General features: G+C 32.9%; 1 long non-coding RNA gene and 1 pseudogene across 1 annotated transcript in view; one reads left to right on the top strand and one right to left on the bottom strand.

Moving 5' to 3' along the window:
* Positions 1–11971, top strand: part of LOC105854896 (uncharacterized protein KIAA1143 pseudogene) — a 29924-nt pseudogene extending 17953 nt beyond the window's left edge.
* Positions 1–17034, bottom strand: part of LOC105854901 (uncharacterized) — a 455854-nt gene that overhangs the window by 207918 nt on the left and 230902 nt on the right. The window lies entirely within an intron of this gene.

The following is a 17034-nucleotide window of genomic DNA, read 5'->3' as shown; positions in this document are numbered from 1 at the left end:
AACTTTCCTCACTCATTTTGGGAGTTGAAACCTGCAACCCTGCCTCAGGCCAGTGGTTGGGAGGGTAGGAAAGTGTCTTTTGTTCTTTGGACTACAGGTGGTGATTCAAGGGAACTGTTCAGGTGGAGGGCCTGGGCAGAGGTCATGGGATTGTCTTTGGTGGAGATGGGACAATCAGAATCATCAACTGTAGTTGAACAACAATAGTCTAGAACTGAAAACCCTCCCTTTAAAAACTCTGTATTTTTGCTTATGGTTAGGACAATGGCATTTTAAGACAGAGTCTCCATCCTCCTCATTTGCTGTCAAATTAATAAATCTTTGTTTTCTTTTCCTCAACCACTTGTCCTTGTTCTTCTGATGTGGTTTTAGAGAAAAGTGCCAAGCTTTTGCTAACAAATCCTTTCCAGGATTTCAATTTATTTAACCCTCATCTATTGGAGAAATTGCTATGTATGAGAGCTGTAGCCTTACAAAATGTATTTTTTAAATAATATGACTTGAAATTCAAAATTACTCCTTGATCCATGAGCTGCAGAATGGATATGGTATTAGCAGGCACCAAAACAGTATTAGTCTCCTTATACATCTGCATTAGGGCTCCTGGGTGTCTAGGTGCATTGCCAACAAGCAGTAATGCTTTGACAGAAATTCTTTTTTTTTTTTTTTCCTCTGAATAGTAGATCTCAACAGTGGGCTTAAAATATTCAGTAAACAATGCTGTAAACAGATGTGCTGTCATCCAGGCTTTGTTGTTCTATTTCTAGAGCACAGAGAGAGTAGATTAAGCATAATTATTAAGGGCCCTAATATTTTTTTTAGTGGTAAATGAGCATTGGCTTTAACTTAAAGTTACTAGCTGCAATATCATCCGACAAGAGAATCACCCTGTCTTTGAATCTCTAAAGCTAGGCATTGAATTCTCCTCTCCAGCTACGAAAGTCCTAGATGGCATGTTCTTACAATAGAAGGCTGTTTCATGTACATTGAAAAATTTGTTGTTTATTGTAGCCATCTTCATTCATTATCTTACATCATCTGGATAATTTGCACTTGCTGTTTCATCTTGTACTTTCATGTTATGGAAATGACTTCTTTCTTTAAACCTCATTAACTCTGCTAACTTCAAACTTTTCCTCTGGAGCTTCAATTCTCTCAGCCTTCATAGAGTTGAAAAGAGTTAGAACCTTGCTCTGGATTATGCTTTCACTTAAGGGAATGCTGTGCCTGGTTTAGTCTATCTAGACCACTAAAACTTTCTCCATATTAGCAAAAAGGCTATTTTGCTTTCTTGTCATTAATTTGTTCCCTGTAGTAGCATTTTAATGTCCTCCAAGAACTTTTCTTTGCATTCGCTTGCATGCAAACTAGGCTATTTGGTGCAAGAGGCCTAGTTTCCAGCCTATCTTAGCTTTCTACATGCCTTTCTCACTAATCTAGCTTTTATTTTAATGTGAGAGACATGTGACTCCTCCTCTCAGTTGAATACTTGGAGGCCATTATAGGGTTCTTAATTGATCTAATTTCAATAGTGTTGTTTTCAGGGAATACGGAGACTCAAGGTGAGGAAGAGAGAGAGGGGAATAGCTGGTTGCTGGAATAGTCAGAACACACAGAACATTTGTTATGTTTGTCTTTTATATGGTATGGTTCCTGGTGCCCCAAAACAATTAATAACACAAAAGATCCTTGATCACAGATCACCATAATGCATATTAATATAATAATGAATTTATATAATAATATATATTATAATAATATATTATTATAATAACATTATAATATTATTGTTTTATTATAATAATATAAAAATAATATAATATTAATAATGAATTAATATAATAATGAAAAGTTTAAAATATTGTGAGAATTACCAACATGTGATACAGAGATACAAAGTGAGCATTTTCTGTTGGAGAAATGGACTGATAGACTTGCCTGATACAGGATTGCCACAAACCTTCAATTTGTAAAAAACATAGTTTGCATGAAGTACAATAAAATGAAGTACAACAAGCTATGTCTGTATTTGATATCTGGTAGTATTGTAACTTTTTAAGAATTTTCATGGAGATACACACACATACACATATACATTTGTACATATATACATGTATATTAATTCTATATGAATTTGAGAAATAAATCCAAATGATCCAACATAAAGGTAATAAAAATAATATTATGAGAAGATAATAAGATATAATTATTTTATGTTATTTGAAATTTTACTGTTTTCCAGCTTAATATGATTGTGATCATATATTATATGCCAGCATTCTATTGATGGAATATGACTTCTCCAGAAATCTACTGGTGAGAAACAAAATCAACAGCATTTAAAAACATGTGTCTTATGTTATTTAACTATTTGAACTTTCTTTCCTAACTTCAGAACTCTGCTTCTTTATTTTATGTATTATATCTCAAGAATAATGGTTCCCATCATTATTGTCTGTCATTATTGCTGAGAAAGTTGCTATATTGAAATCTCATTGCCATTTATAGCTAACAGATATAACACTGTATCCAAGCCAAATTCTCAAAACAATAACAACAACAACAAAACCTACATCTATTTTTATATCACTTATTCTTTCCTTAGTACCCTGTGGTTGAAGCACTGTGAATTCCATTAACTTCTTTTACTCTAATAAAGCAAATTTCTATAAAGTCATTCACCAAACTAAATTTCATCATTTTCCCTGATGTTTATTAAGGTCTTATCTTGCTAACCTTTTGTTTTCTACATTTTGTGCCCGTCCTCTTCCTTTGAGAATCTATTTTTGGGTATTTTGTCTTCTTGGCCTAAGTCCCATAGCTTCACTAAACTCTCCTCTAAGGTAATGACCTCTAAATTTCTATCCTTCCTCTCCACTCTTACTGAGCTCCAAATCTACATTCACTTCTGATTCAAGGGCCTCTCTGTTTAAATGCATGTCAACTTCAATTCAGCATGCATTAAGCAGAAAATAACTTGCCTTTAAAAACCTACAATACTTTCTTATTTCTGTATTTAGTTCAATAGCACTGCCATTCTGGAATGGAACCTGATAGTTTTTTTTAATCATTCATCCCTCTTATCCACCCTGAAGCCAAATCATTTCTTTGTATTATGTATATTGTCCTTCAACTTCATACTCTCCTGTCTAATTCTATTAACACTATCATCTTTACTGTCTCTTACATAGAACACTGAAATCATAAAAACAAAAATGACTCAGTCTCTTGGCTCTTTTTCTCCAATCTGTATAATACATGATATAGTTCTTACTGGATGTATTAGCTCTGAAATGTACCTTAATATTTGTATCACTTTCCATCCGACCCACTAGTAACAATTTTCATATATTTATTTAAGTGGATATTATTCAACTTCCTGGTAAATAAATATATGAATTGTGTCAACATATGGTATTACATATTTTATTAGTTTTTTTTTTTTATTGCTACCATACCAAATTTAGCAACTTGAAACAATGCATATTTAGCATCTCACAGTTCTGAATGGCTTCTCTGCTCCAAGTTTCACAATGCCAAAACAAAAAGGAGGACCTGCTGTGCTCTTATTGGAAAACTCCTAAAAGAATCTGATCCCAAGCTCATGCAGGTTGACACCAAACCCTGCTCTTTGCAGCTATAGAACTAATGCTCCCGATTCCTTGCCAATTATCAGCTAACAGTCATTCTCATCTTCTAGAGGCTTCTTGCATTCCTTGCCTCAAGGCCCCCCTGCATCTTCAAAGCTAGCACTGTGGGTCAAGTTCTTTTCATACTTTGAATCTTGCTGACTTCCCTCTGTTTCATCTCTCCTGCCTCGTCTTCCATTGCATCTCCTTTCTCCTTGCAACTAAGAAGTATTTCTGCCTTTAATGCCCTAAGTGATTAGACTGGGACCACTCAATCAGGATAATACCCATATTTCAAAGTCCAAATCTTAATTATATTTGTAAAATTCTAGATATTAATATTTGCATATTTTGGGGATAAGGTCATGTGTCTACCTACCACAGAATTCAGGTATGTAGATCAATTTTGAGATAAAAGATCACTTCTGGAAGTTAATCTATAAATGGGACTCCAGAGCCTTTATGAGAGAATGCACCATAGCTAAAAAACATCAGAAAGTAAGAGTCAGTTGGTGATTGAATATGGAAGGTCTTTCAGAATAAAAGAAACACACTGTGTATGTGTCTGAAATCTCCTGGTCCACAAATTTGGGTAAACAAGAAATGTAATTTATTCCCTGAGTCTAACACTCCTTTTCTCCAGACAAAGATGATTTAATTTTCATTTGTTTATGATACTTCTATAAGGACCCAAAGGGCATTTACATAGACCAAAAACTTATAAGCACATTCTCTGGGCTACAATTGAAATTTCCCTAAGTCAGTAGAGGATAAAACCTGTCTTTCTTTTTAAAATTAGGGGAAGAAAAATGTATAAAGCACAAACTTAATTTAACATCTTGCCATATCTGTTCCTAGTAAATCTTTACACACAGCAAACAAATGCATTTCCCACCCTGGTGCCTTAACTTCTCCCATAAGAGTGTGACATGAGTTGATGGACAGTTTGATTCTACAAAAGAGTTACTTCCATGAAAATAACAAAGCCCGGCTGAATAGGTATTATCTTTTCCAAACTCCTGAATTTCTGTGTTGGGGCAATTTGAGTACCTATACCAGGAATATTTCTTATCTATCCCCTTGGAGAGAATTTTGGCTTGAGCATTATCCTATACATAAACCTTGACTCAACCACAGTTCCTTGGAACATTTCATAGGTCCAGCTCGATAGGTCTTTCATAACTAGATTGGTAGCATGCAATGACTTTGGCTTAAAAGCCTCTATATGAGGATTAAATTTTCAATTTTCAATGGCTTCTGGACTGGCTCCCAATGTGGCTCTCCAGCCATCTTCTTTTTACCCCTAAACTTTCCATAACTGAGGTATAATTTGTTCTTAAAGAATGAAAGTCTTGAAGGTTGGATTTTTTACAAAAGTCACCTGTATATTTTGGCTATAAATATTTTCAATTCCTGCACTATTTTGGTAGTGACCTTCACTAATATTCATGGGCACATATTCCTAGGGCAAGTACATTTTCTATAGGTCACTTTAATCACAGGCAAAAGACTGCCCTCCCAGCCTTTTCCAACATACATTAACAATGGCTGGATACTTTCCAGATAGCCCCTGTATAGCTCAAAATTACCCTGTATAGCTCAAAGTGGTATTTCCTGTGCTTAAGGAGTTGGGCCACCTGGACTATTCTATGCCCTGTCTCTTCAGAAATATGATAATTCCTCCTTCAGGAATTCAGAATGTTAACAAGATTCTTAAACTTTACCTCTTATCCTTCCTTTTATGTTTTTGTTTTGTTTCTGATGACTACCTTATATCTGTCCAGGGTTTTTAATCTTTTCTGGGGAACTATGTCCATTTTCAATCTCAATTTCAGTGGCTAGTAAATCATCTTCCATTTTGTGAATATAATGCTTTATTTAAATAATTTCCCAATTTCATTATTGTAAATATTTTCTGTGTTCAATATCTTTATAGCTATTATATCAAAATAAATTAATATTTTATTAAGATAAATTCTTAGAAATCATGGAGTAAAATAATATACTCAATTTTTCATCTTTTAATATATATTGCCAGTGGTTCTTCAGAAATATTAAGCCAAGCTTCATTCTTACCAACTAGGTTATAAACATTTCAGTTTTCATGAACTCTTACATATAATATTTATCATAATTATAAAGCTAGTTTTGTATTTTTTGGTACCTAATCTCATATTATTTTATTTTCAGATGTTATGAGCAGCCGGAATTTTATAAAATTTCTAATTCTTTTACATAAAAAAATAAAGATGTAACAAAGATTTCTGTTCAATTGTAGGAAATTCTATGACCTCAGACTAAATATAGTCTTCCTTTTTACATGTAATTTAATAAAAGAGAAACAATAAAAAGTCCTATATGTCCTAATTATATATAAAAGTTAAAAGCTAATATCCTGAAAAAATAAAAATAAATTATGCGTTTGAATTTATTTGAACTGGCTTCATTGTTAAAAGCAGTAGCAATAAATTATGGAAAGGATATTTTTTAAGTTTTGGGGTATCTTTAGTTTTTAACTTGTACTTTTATCTTGTACTTTTCAGTCTACACAGTACTATAATTAAATCTTTTAGTTCAGTTTCGTCAAGAAAGACCTTAATCATAAAGAAAAGCAATGATGTTGAATTAAATATATTCAGGGGGTTAGAATTTTAATTTTACTTGCTTACAGTTATCTGGAGCACCTGACTAGGAACTTGGGAAATGGCAGTCTTTGTAGGTTTTGAAATAATGATATCAGTAATATAGTTTTTTCCTTTCATAGATTCTGGAATAATTAGAGGCAGAGACTATTTTAGATTGTTATCTGGAAATGGATTGAAAGTGATTGATTGCAAATTTTTGTTGAACATTTAGGGCCTAGAAATTATAATCTTCTTAGATTGGAGGAACTTCAGAGAGCATTATAAAAGATAATAGCATAAAAATTGATAAAGTACCAGGTAAAATATTACACTTTCAAAAGCAGATCATAAGAATGTAAGTGCAAAGATAAATGATCTCTTGCTAAGTTTGCATGCCATGTAGGAAATACAAGAGGAAACATATATGTAGTCTGCAATGTCAAGATTCTGTTTGAAATTTAGTGACTAATGTTGGCTCTTTTAAATAATTTTTCCTTATGACTTTTTAGATTTTTTTTCAACTGTTTTCTTAGAAGTCTCAGAGGTTAAATTTGAATTTATACCTTAGGAATGTCTCTTACTTGTCAGGCATCCTCGATTTCATATACAGGCTCTCTGTATGCTATAATCACTAGTAAGATAGTCTAGTCAGAAATTATGCCCCAGTCTGGAAGACTAAGTTTGTTCACATCCACAATATAGGAAAAACACAAAAATGAACTTTTAGAAAGCGTTTGTTGAATTCAAAAGCCCACACTCATTTTGCCAAGTCATAAAAGCAAATATATAAGGACATGTTTTAATTATTTAAAAGTTGCCATTCAGACTTCAAGTTGAGTAGTTTATGTCAAAATGAGAATGATAAACACATTAATAACAGAGACATACTATTGCTTAAGGGATATCTTACCTTCGAAGGACAATTATTTGTCTACCTTTAGTTAGGAAATCACATATTTCAAAAGAAATTCTTCCACCATCATCAAAATAAAGTCCAAGCATGATGTTTAATCTGCTTTTTTGTATCACCATAGCTCTATGTATTCTAAGTGACTTGTACTTACCTAAACAAACCATGATCTCACTAATATTTCCTGCTCCCTAGAGTTAAAACACCTCCTTCTTACCAACCACCAATATTATTCTCAACCCACTAACTCTAAGTTAACTTCAACTCATTCTTCAGTTTTGTTTTCTCCTGAGAAAGTTGTCCCTCCTCTGTGATATTCCATATCCATCTTTATTGTACCACTTGACATACTGCATTTTAATTTCCCATTAACTTTCCTGCCTTTCTCAACAGTATTTGCATACTTGAAGTCCAGTAACTTCTTTTAATCATAATTGTAATCTACATTGATCAACACCTGGCAGATATCAGGTATTATAGACACACACACACACACACACACACACACACACACACACATGCATTGATTTAATTAATTACTAAATGAACAGGTCAAACCAATTTTACTTGAAAAAATACCATATCTGTGTTTCCACCATATTTCATTCTAAGTCTTTTAAATCTAATTACTTGCAGTGCTTTTTCATTCAATAGTCTCTTTTATTTACATATAAAAAGTCAGTGTTTTGTTCAAAAACATTTGTACTCATTCTTATTACCATGATCACTATTCATGTCTCTTTTTTCAGAGAATATTTAGATTTTAATATTAGCTTTATATTTGTTTTTCCCCCCTAGTTCAGGCTTTTCCCTTTACTATCAATCCTGAAGAGTTAAGGCAGAGTTTAATTTTGCTTGGTATATTAATTTAGAGAGAGGATGGCTGAGAGAGGCTTAAAAGATTGAGCCAGGCTTTTTGCAGCCGTGTTGAGCCATGCTATCCCAGTAAGGAAAGCTTGATGAACCATCCTTACTTTGGGTTGGGCCTCCAAAAGGTTACAATCTAGAAGCAAGGCTGATGAGCTGGACCTTGTCAGACACTTCAGCTTAACTTCAAATAGTCTTAGTCTCTGAAATTGGATTAAGATGATCTTGGATTCAAAGAGTTCTAAGAAACTGACATAAATTCTATCTGGAGAACGTCTTCCTAGGTCCACTAGGTCATCCTGAGCTGCTATTTTAGTTAGGTCCCTTAAGACCAGGAAGAAGGCTAGTGTAGCTGGGTTAGAATGAGGGGAGAAATTCACTGACACAGTCAGGGGTCAGGTAACACAAGACTTTGTCAGACACAATAAGGAGTATTGGATTTTCTTCTTAATGTCATAGGAATATCTGGGAAGAATTTATTAAAGGGTGGATGTGTATTTACCTTGACTACTTTTAAAGAATATTACTATGATCAATGTATGGAGAAATTATATAAAGCAGGTTTTCCCAATGTAGGCACTATTGACATTTTGACCAGGTAAATTTTTGTTGTAGAGGGATGTCCTATGCATAGTAGGGTATTTAGCAGCATCTCTGGCTTATAGTTCATACTCTTAGCACCTCCTCACTTTTGGTAAGCAAAAATGTCCACAGATGTTGTCAGATGATCCTAGCAAGTAGAGGGCCACAATCACTCCCAGTTCAGATACAGTTCTACACTTAGCAGATGCTGAATAAATATTTATTGAATCAATGAAAGATAAAAAAAAATGGAAGCAAGAAGATTAGTGAGATGGCTACTGCAGTAATATCAGTAAGTATGTGACTTGAATAGAATAGTAGTGGGAGTGATTAAAAGTAGTTGGATTTGAGGCATATTCTGAAGGTAGAAAAGACAGGTCAAATTGTTATCAAATGTGGAGTATGAGAGGAAGAGGAATGTTTCGGAGTGAAACTGGAAATCTCAAAATTGTGCTATGGACCACTTTGTTGGTTTCATGAAGCATATGGATGCTTCTCAGAATATTATTGAATAAATATAATATATAATATTAAAGATATTAAGATAAACTTATCAAATATTTTAAATGATAAGATTTAGCAACAGCAATAGTTATAATAATAACTACTGTTTCAAAGTTATGACATATGTAAGGGATATTTTGAGGTATCTTCTGAAATGATCATATTTTATATGAAAATTTTTCTTGGAGACTGAATCACAACTACTGCTAATGCAATTGTAGGGTTTGCTGTATCCATAATGGTAGGAAGTATGAATATTAAATGTCCATTGGAAGTTAGTGAAATCAAGATACAACATTTTTATCCAAATTCATTGATCTCCCAATTTTTATCCAAAGATCCTGGATTAAGAACCATTGCTCTGGAATGTACTGTTTAAGTAAGAATGTTCACTAATGTTCTGTATGAATTATCTCAAATGTAACTGAAAGAGTCTTTACTGTAATCCTGTTAGCCAAAAACTATCAATTAAGCAAGGCAAATAGTCTAGTTAGTAATACTTTACCATGCTGTTTGATACAACTAAAATATTTGAGTTATGTTTCCAAACTTTATTATTTTTACTACATTTTCAAAAAAGGAGTTTATTTTATTTAAGCTTATGATGGGAGACATGAAATTGTACTATTTAAATGACCTGAATTGAAATTGATATGACTATGAGATATCTTTAGAGAATTTTATCAGAAATCTAAATATGTTCCTACAATTTTTATACTCTACAATGTTATAGCAGTATGTAGTATACACTTTTATACTATAATAATAATAATGTTTGTTCATGGATTACACTCCTATTATTTTTCTTACACATACTTCATTTTTTCCACTCCTATATTTTAATTAAAGCATTGAATTTATAACCCATAAGGAGGGAAAATATGAATCTCTGAGACAGCACAGATTTTAATCATCAACTCATATTTGAATATGTATAAAACATTAAAAATTGATTTCATTTTTTAAAAGGCCCGAATTAATTAATTAACTAATTAATTAATTAATTCTGACTTCATTCTTCTTAGACTTTTGAATTACCTACCAGGAAGAACATGATGCTGTGTTATACTAAAAATGCAATGTTCCTAGTTGCCTTTCTCCTCCAGCAATCACCACAATCTGTAGGCAATCTTGATTGCTGAATTCCAGGAAAATTTCAGCTTGAGCTATTCAGCCTCATTGTCAAATGAGATTGCCAATGAGGGGGAAAATGCTGCAAAGGTGGGCCTGCGAAGTTAAATGAAACCTCATGAGCATTGTTGCACCTTCAAATCTCACTCAACACCTGCTGCTTTTTTGAAACAATCTGCATCTTTTTTAGGGTTTCTGTAGAGCCTGCTCAATGGGCTGCAGACAGATGCTTGGATCAGATGTCACCTAGCACAGCTGGGGCTGCTAAGTCAGCACATACCTCTATTCTCCATTCTTGTCTCCTTGTTAGCACAGCTGTAATTTTCAGTACATTAAGTCTGAGATTATGGCTCAATTTTCTTTTTTGTTGAAAGCTCATCAAATGTACACAGAACAGCAGCAGCCTTTAATCTTGTGCTGATGCGACTTTGGTTCACAATCTCCTAGGACTCTGTACTTACACATCTCAATAATGGAGCTCATGAAAAAAAAAGATGCTTTTCCAAATGAGGTAAATTATTAACAATTTTAGATAATAGATGAAGGGCTTTCATGAGTTTCTTATAAACATTGTTCAACTTTTTGATTATTTTAAAATACTTCAAAATAAAAAATCTGGGGAAACCTTTAAAAATAGATTAGTAAAGTTTTTTTTCTTTTTTATTGTTATAAGTCATACACAAAAAAGTGAAGGGAGGCTTAGAGCTACTTTTTAAAAAGCCATCAACAAAGGGGAGGGGGGAGAGCAAGCAAGAGAGTGAGAGAGAGAGAATATATCACAAATAATGAAAGAAATTAAACTAGTGGGCAGCTCCTTTTACATATTTCAAACTCACATAGTAATTTTAGAACTTTTTCCACAATAACAAAATACAGATTGTGGTAAATTCAAACAATATTCATAGATAAGCACATAGGCATCCTCAATTAAAAAGATAGGCACAGAATCAATGATCACCAGAAACTTGTGTAAAACATGTGCATGAGAAGCACCAATAACAAAAGCAGAAACAACCTTAAAAAACAAATATATAAAATAAAAAGTTCAAAGGTACATATGAACCTTTAGAATACCACTCATAGCCTTAGAAAGAAAAGAATTTACATCTATAAAATAAAAATTTTTTCATGAGAGAGGTCAGTTGGAGGCAATTCAGAGTAATATAATTTCTATTAAAATACTGAGGTTTGGAGGAGCAAGCGGAACCAGGTGTCGTAGGTGAGGCCGGCTGAGCTGGCGTTTCTGGCCCGCTTCCAGTAGCGGGTCGGCTACAGGGAAGGACCCACCATAGAGACTAAGAGAATCCAGCCTCAGCTCCCAGATGAAGATGGTGATTATAGTGACAAAGATGAACAGCCCCAAGTGGTGGTGGTTCAGAAAGGAGATCTGTCAGCAGAAGAAGTCATGAAAATTAAAGCAGAAATAAAGGCTGCCAAAGCAGAGGAAGAACCAGCTCCAGCTGATGGAAGAATCATGTATCGAAAACCAGTCAAGCATCCCTCAGATGAAAAATATTCAGGTTTAACAGCAAGCTCAAAAAAGAAAAAGACAAGTGAAGATGAAATAAATTGGGACTCAGTTAAAAAGAACTCACAAAAACAAATCAAAAACAGTAGCCTTCTTTCTTTTGGCAATGAAGATGAAAATGAGTAAGTGTAAACATTTTGGACATAGTCTCCCTGGAAAATATATGGGGTGTTTTTTAAAATAACATTTTTTCCTATTATAAGGAGTTCATTATAGAAGATTTAGAAAATACAGGAAAAAGTTTAATAAAATAAACTACATCTGTCCATCAATACCTCTCTGACTTGAAATGCCAACTTGGTAAAAGTTAACTACTATTACCATTTTGTTATTTTTTATGTGTGAGTGTGTATGTAAATTATATATTTTTAAGCAAAATACATTTTGTTTGCATAAACAAAATTGTATAAATACAATTGTATATGTTCTCTGTCCTGCTTCTCACTTGACATTACATTGTGAGCATTTTTCAGGTCAGTAAATTTTGAAAACCTGACATTCTTAGCTGCAGAGAATTTTATAATTAAATAGATCCCCTGTTGTATCTTCCTCATTAGGAGAACCCCACTTTGGGTGGGGGAGATGATAATGTGTCTAGTTAAAAATACCTCCCCAGACCCTGCTAAGGGTGGCCATGAGACTCAGCTCTGGCCAGTTAAGAGTTAGCAATTGGAATTCTGCTTAATAAAGCTGCTGAGTTTTTTGATGCAAGAGGATAGACTTGGCAAGCATGAAGTCTTCCTTCTGCTTGGAGTGTAGACATGAAACCTGAGGACCAGAGCCATTTTTAGGCATAAGGAAGGCAGCCACTTACTTTGGGTGGTTTAAGTGGAAAGACTCAGGGAGCTTGGATCCTTGATGGCATGCCTTGACCTGCTATACCAGCCTTGGACTGCTGATCTCTGCGCTTCTTGAGACATGAGAAGAATAAACACTATGCTTATTTAAGCCTCTTGTCAGGTTTCTGTCTGCCAAATGCAGTCCTAAGTGATACAATAACTGGTCAAACATGCTTGTATAGACATCTCTGAGTGTATTTCTGATGATTTCCTTAGAATGAAGCAGAATTACTGGATCAAAGTATTTGGATATTTTTAAAGCTATTGATGTTTACTTTCAAATTGTTTTCTAGAGAGGTTTTAGCATTTTATTCATTTACCATCTCTAGGCATCTACTTCACCTCACTCATGATAACAGTGCATCAGCCTCAGGGTGGCACCAGGCTTTTAATTTTTGTCAATTTGATGTATTGAAAATGGTGTTTAATAGTTAAATTTAATTGGCATTTTCTTTGCTCTACCAGGGAAGCTAATCTGTTTTTCAAATGTTAAGCGACCATTTGTATTTCTTTTTCGAATTAACTTGTTCATTTTCCATTAGTATAACCATATTTTTCTAACTTGTAAGTTATGTAATCAGTTTTGTTCTGTTTCCCAACCTCTGTATCAGATAAAAAAATCACCTATAAAAAAAAAAATACTGAGGTTTGAGCTGAATAACACAAGGATCTCAGTTTCAGAATAAATTAATAATGTAGAAAACTCAATCTAAATATTACCCCAAGAAAAAAGTCATCAGAGGAGAGAAGTTATAAAAATTTTCCAGAGGAGAATTGAAGAAATAAAATAATCAAAGAAATAAAAACATTTTTAAATGTGCAAAATGTAGAAAGACATCAAAGTTTTAAAAGGCTGATTGCCTAGTATGTAAGGTATTATGGGAACAATTTTATCTGTAGTCATATTGTACAAAATTTCAAAACTATAAAAATAAATCCAAAATTCTCAGGATAAAAAAAGCTTTAGTAGCAACAATAACAACAACAAAATCAGATTGAATTTATCCGCAAAAGTGACAATACTGGACACCAGAAAGCAAAAATACAACATATTCAAAGTTCTAAGGAAAATTCATTTGGGACTTAAATTTCTATACCTAGCCAAATAAGCATATGAGAAGTAGAGTAGAAAAAGTCATTTGGTATAAATTACTAAATGCCTATCTACTGGATACATACTAAATAAAGTATTAGATGATTTGGAAAAATCAGAAAACAGAAAAATGATTTAAAATAACCAAACAATACTAATACTTATACTTAAAAGGTCATCCAAATTTTGCCATACAAAGATAATTACATTTAATATTGTGATTTGTGAAAATTAAAAGTTGCACCAAAGTTAAATAGGCAAGGGATTTCTTCAAGATCTTTCTGTGGTCAAGCGGGTTTCATTTCAGGGTTGCAAAGATGGTTCAATATACACAGATCAATAAATGTGACTCACTACATAAATACAATTAAAAACAAAAAACCCTATAATCATCTCAATAGATACAGAAAAAGCATTCAATAAAATCAAGCACCCTCCATAATAAAAACCCTCCATGAATTAGACACAAAGGGAACATACATCAAAATAATAAAGCCCAGATATGACTAACTCACAACCAGAATCATACTGAACGGGGAAAAGTGGAAAGGAATTCCACTAAGAACCGGAACAAGACAAGGATGCCCACTGCCACCATTTCTATTCACCATGGTACTGGAAGTCCTAGCCAGAGTAATCAGGTAAAAGAAAGAAATAAAGGGCATCCAAATCAGGAAATACAAAGTCAAGTTATCCCTGTTTCCTGATAACATGATCTTATATCTAGAAAACCCTAAAGACTCCACTTCACCTGAAGATTCCATGAATTGATAAATAAATTCAGTTAAGTCTCACATTACAAAATTAATATACATAAATTAGCATTTCTATATACCAATAATAGTTAAGCTGAGAGTCAAATCAAGAACTCAAGACCATTTAGAATAGCTGCAAACAAAGTAAAATACCATGGGATGCACTTAACCAAGTAGGTGAAAGATCTCTCTCTACAAGGAGAGCTACAAAACACTGATGAAAGAAATTGGAGATAACACAAACAAATGGAAAAACATGTCATGCTCATGGATTGAAAGAATTAATATTGTTAAAATGTTCATACTGTCACTAATGATTTACAGATTCAACAAAAATCCATCAAAATACCAATGTCATCTCACACAGATATAAAAAACATAATGCTAAACTTCATATGGAATAAACTAAAAAAAAATAAAATAAAATAGCTAAAGCATTCCTAAGCAAAAAGAACAAATCTGGAAGCATCTCATTACCTGACTTCAAATTATATTACAAGGCTATAGTAACCAAAACAGCATGGAATTGATATAAAGGTAGAGACACAGACAAATGGAACAGAATAGAGAACCCAGAAATAAAACCATATAGCTATAATCAAACCATATAGCTATTTTCAAAAAAGCAGACAAAAACATACACTGAGGAAATAATGCCCTATTCAATAAATAGTGTTAGGAAAACTGGATAGCCACATGCAGAAGAATGAAACTGGATCTATACCTCTCACCACAAACAAGAATTAAGATAAATTAAAGACCTAAAGGTAAGGCCTAAACCCATAAAAATACTAGAAGAAAATGTAGGAAAAAACTCTTATGGACATAACCCTAGACAAAGAATTTATGACTAAGACTCCAAAAGCAAATAGATCAACCACAAAAATAAATAAATGGGACTTAATTAAACTAAAAAATTTCTGCACAGCAAAGGAAATAATCAACAGAATAAATAGACAATTTAGACAATTATAGAATGGGAGCAAATATTTACAAACTATATATCCTACAAAGGGTTAATATCAGCATCTACAAAGAACTCAAACAAATCAATAAGAGAAAATAAATAACCCCATCAAAAAGTGGGCAAAAGAAATGAACATTTTTAAGAAGATAGACAAATGGCCCCAAAAATATGAAAAAATGTTCAACATAACTAATCATCAGGAAAATGTAAATTAAAACCACAATAAGATAACAGCTTACCCCTTTCACAATGGCCATTGCTAAAAAATCAAAAAACAATAGGTGTTGGCACAGATGCAGTGAGAAGGGAACACTTATACACTGTTGGTGGGAATGTAAACTAGTACAACCTCTATAGGAAACAGTATTATAGATATTCCTCAAATAATTAAAAGTAGACCTACCATTCAATTCAGCAATCCCACTAATGGGTATCTACTTAAAGGAAAAGAAGTCATTTTGTCAAAATAAACCTAAATGTTTATCACAACACAATTCACAATTGCAAAGATATGGAATCAACATATGGAATCAAACTAAGTACCCATCAACTGATGAGTAGATAAAGAAAATGCACACACACACACACACACACACACACACTTCTCATCACCACCATGGAGTACTACTCAATCATAAAAATGAATGAAATAATGTCTTTTGCAGCAACTTGATGAAACTGGAGACCATTGTCTTAACAGAAGTATCTCAGGAATGGAAAAACAAACACCACATGTTCTCATTTGTAAGTGGAAGCTATATGAGGGGTAAATGTGGTCATAAAGTGGTGTGGACTTTGAAAACTAAGGAGAGAAAGTGGGAGTGGGTGAATGATAAAAATCTACAGATCATGTACAATGTACATTATTCTGGTGATGGGTACACTGAAAGGCATGACTTCAGCACAATACGATTCATCCATGTAACAAAAACACCTGTATCATCTAAATCTATTGAAATAATTAAATAAAAAGTATTATTAGTGAATTTAGAACAGATATTTTGTCTTAAAAACTAATCAGATAGAACCATGTCTTAGAATCATAACACCTTGCTCTTCTACTTCAGAAAATTTTTAATCTCTAAAATTTATCTAATAATCCCTCCTAAGAAAATGAAATATTCAATTGATTTATTGATAATCCAGAGCTAAAGACATAATAAATGCTATTGTTTAATAAAAAGGCTTGGTAACAGAAAATCATTTTGTCCAAAGAGCAATGGGAAATGATTATTTAAATATAAAATTTTATTTGAAATCCTCCTTATTTTGAGTCTTGATCTTAAATAAGCTACCTTGCCAATTAAACCATTCATTTTCATGTTTAAAATGTGGGTAGTACCTCAAATCAAAGAGTTGTTGAGTATAAAAATAATGTGAAAAGAACATAGTATTTGGCAAATAGTAATATCCTAGTACTCACACTACTTATGAATTAAATAAAAATTATTTCTCCAATTTTGTTAAAACTTAATATCAGAATTTATTGTTAGATTTTGAATACATGCATATGTACACATTCTCAATCCATGAACTTTCTCTTACAAAGGTTCTTAAGTCACTTATTAAATTGTTCTTTGTCTTTCATTTAAGATTCTTTTTTCA

Source organism: Microcebus murinus, chromosome 4 (genome assembly GCF_040939455.1).
Source record: "Microcebus murinus isolate Inina chromosome 4, M.murinus_Inina_mat1.0, whole genome shotgun sequence".
Taxonomy (NCBI): domain Eukaryota; kingdom Metazoa; phylum Chordata; class Mammalia; order Primates; family Cheirogaleidae; genus Microcebus; species Microcebus murinus.
Note: the sequence above shows the minus strand (reverse complement) of the source record. Positions and strands in the feature narration are given on the sequence as shown.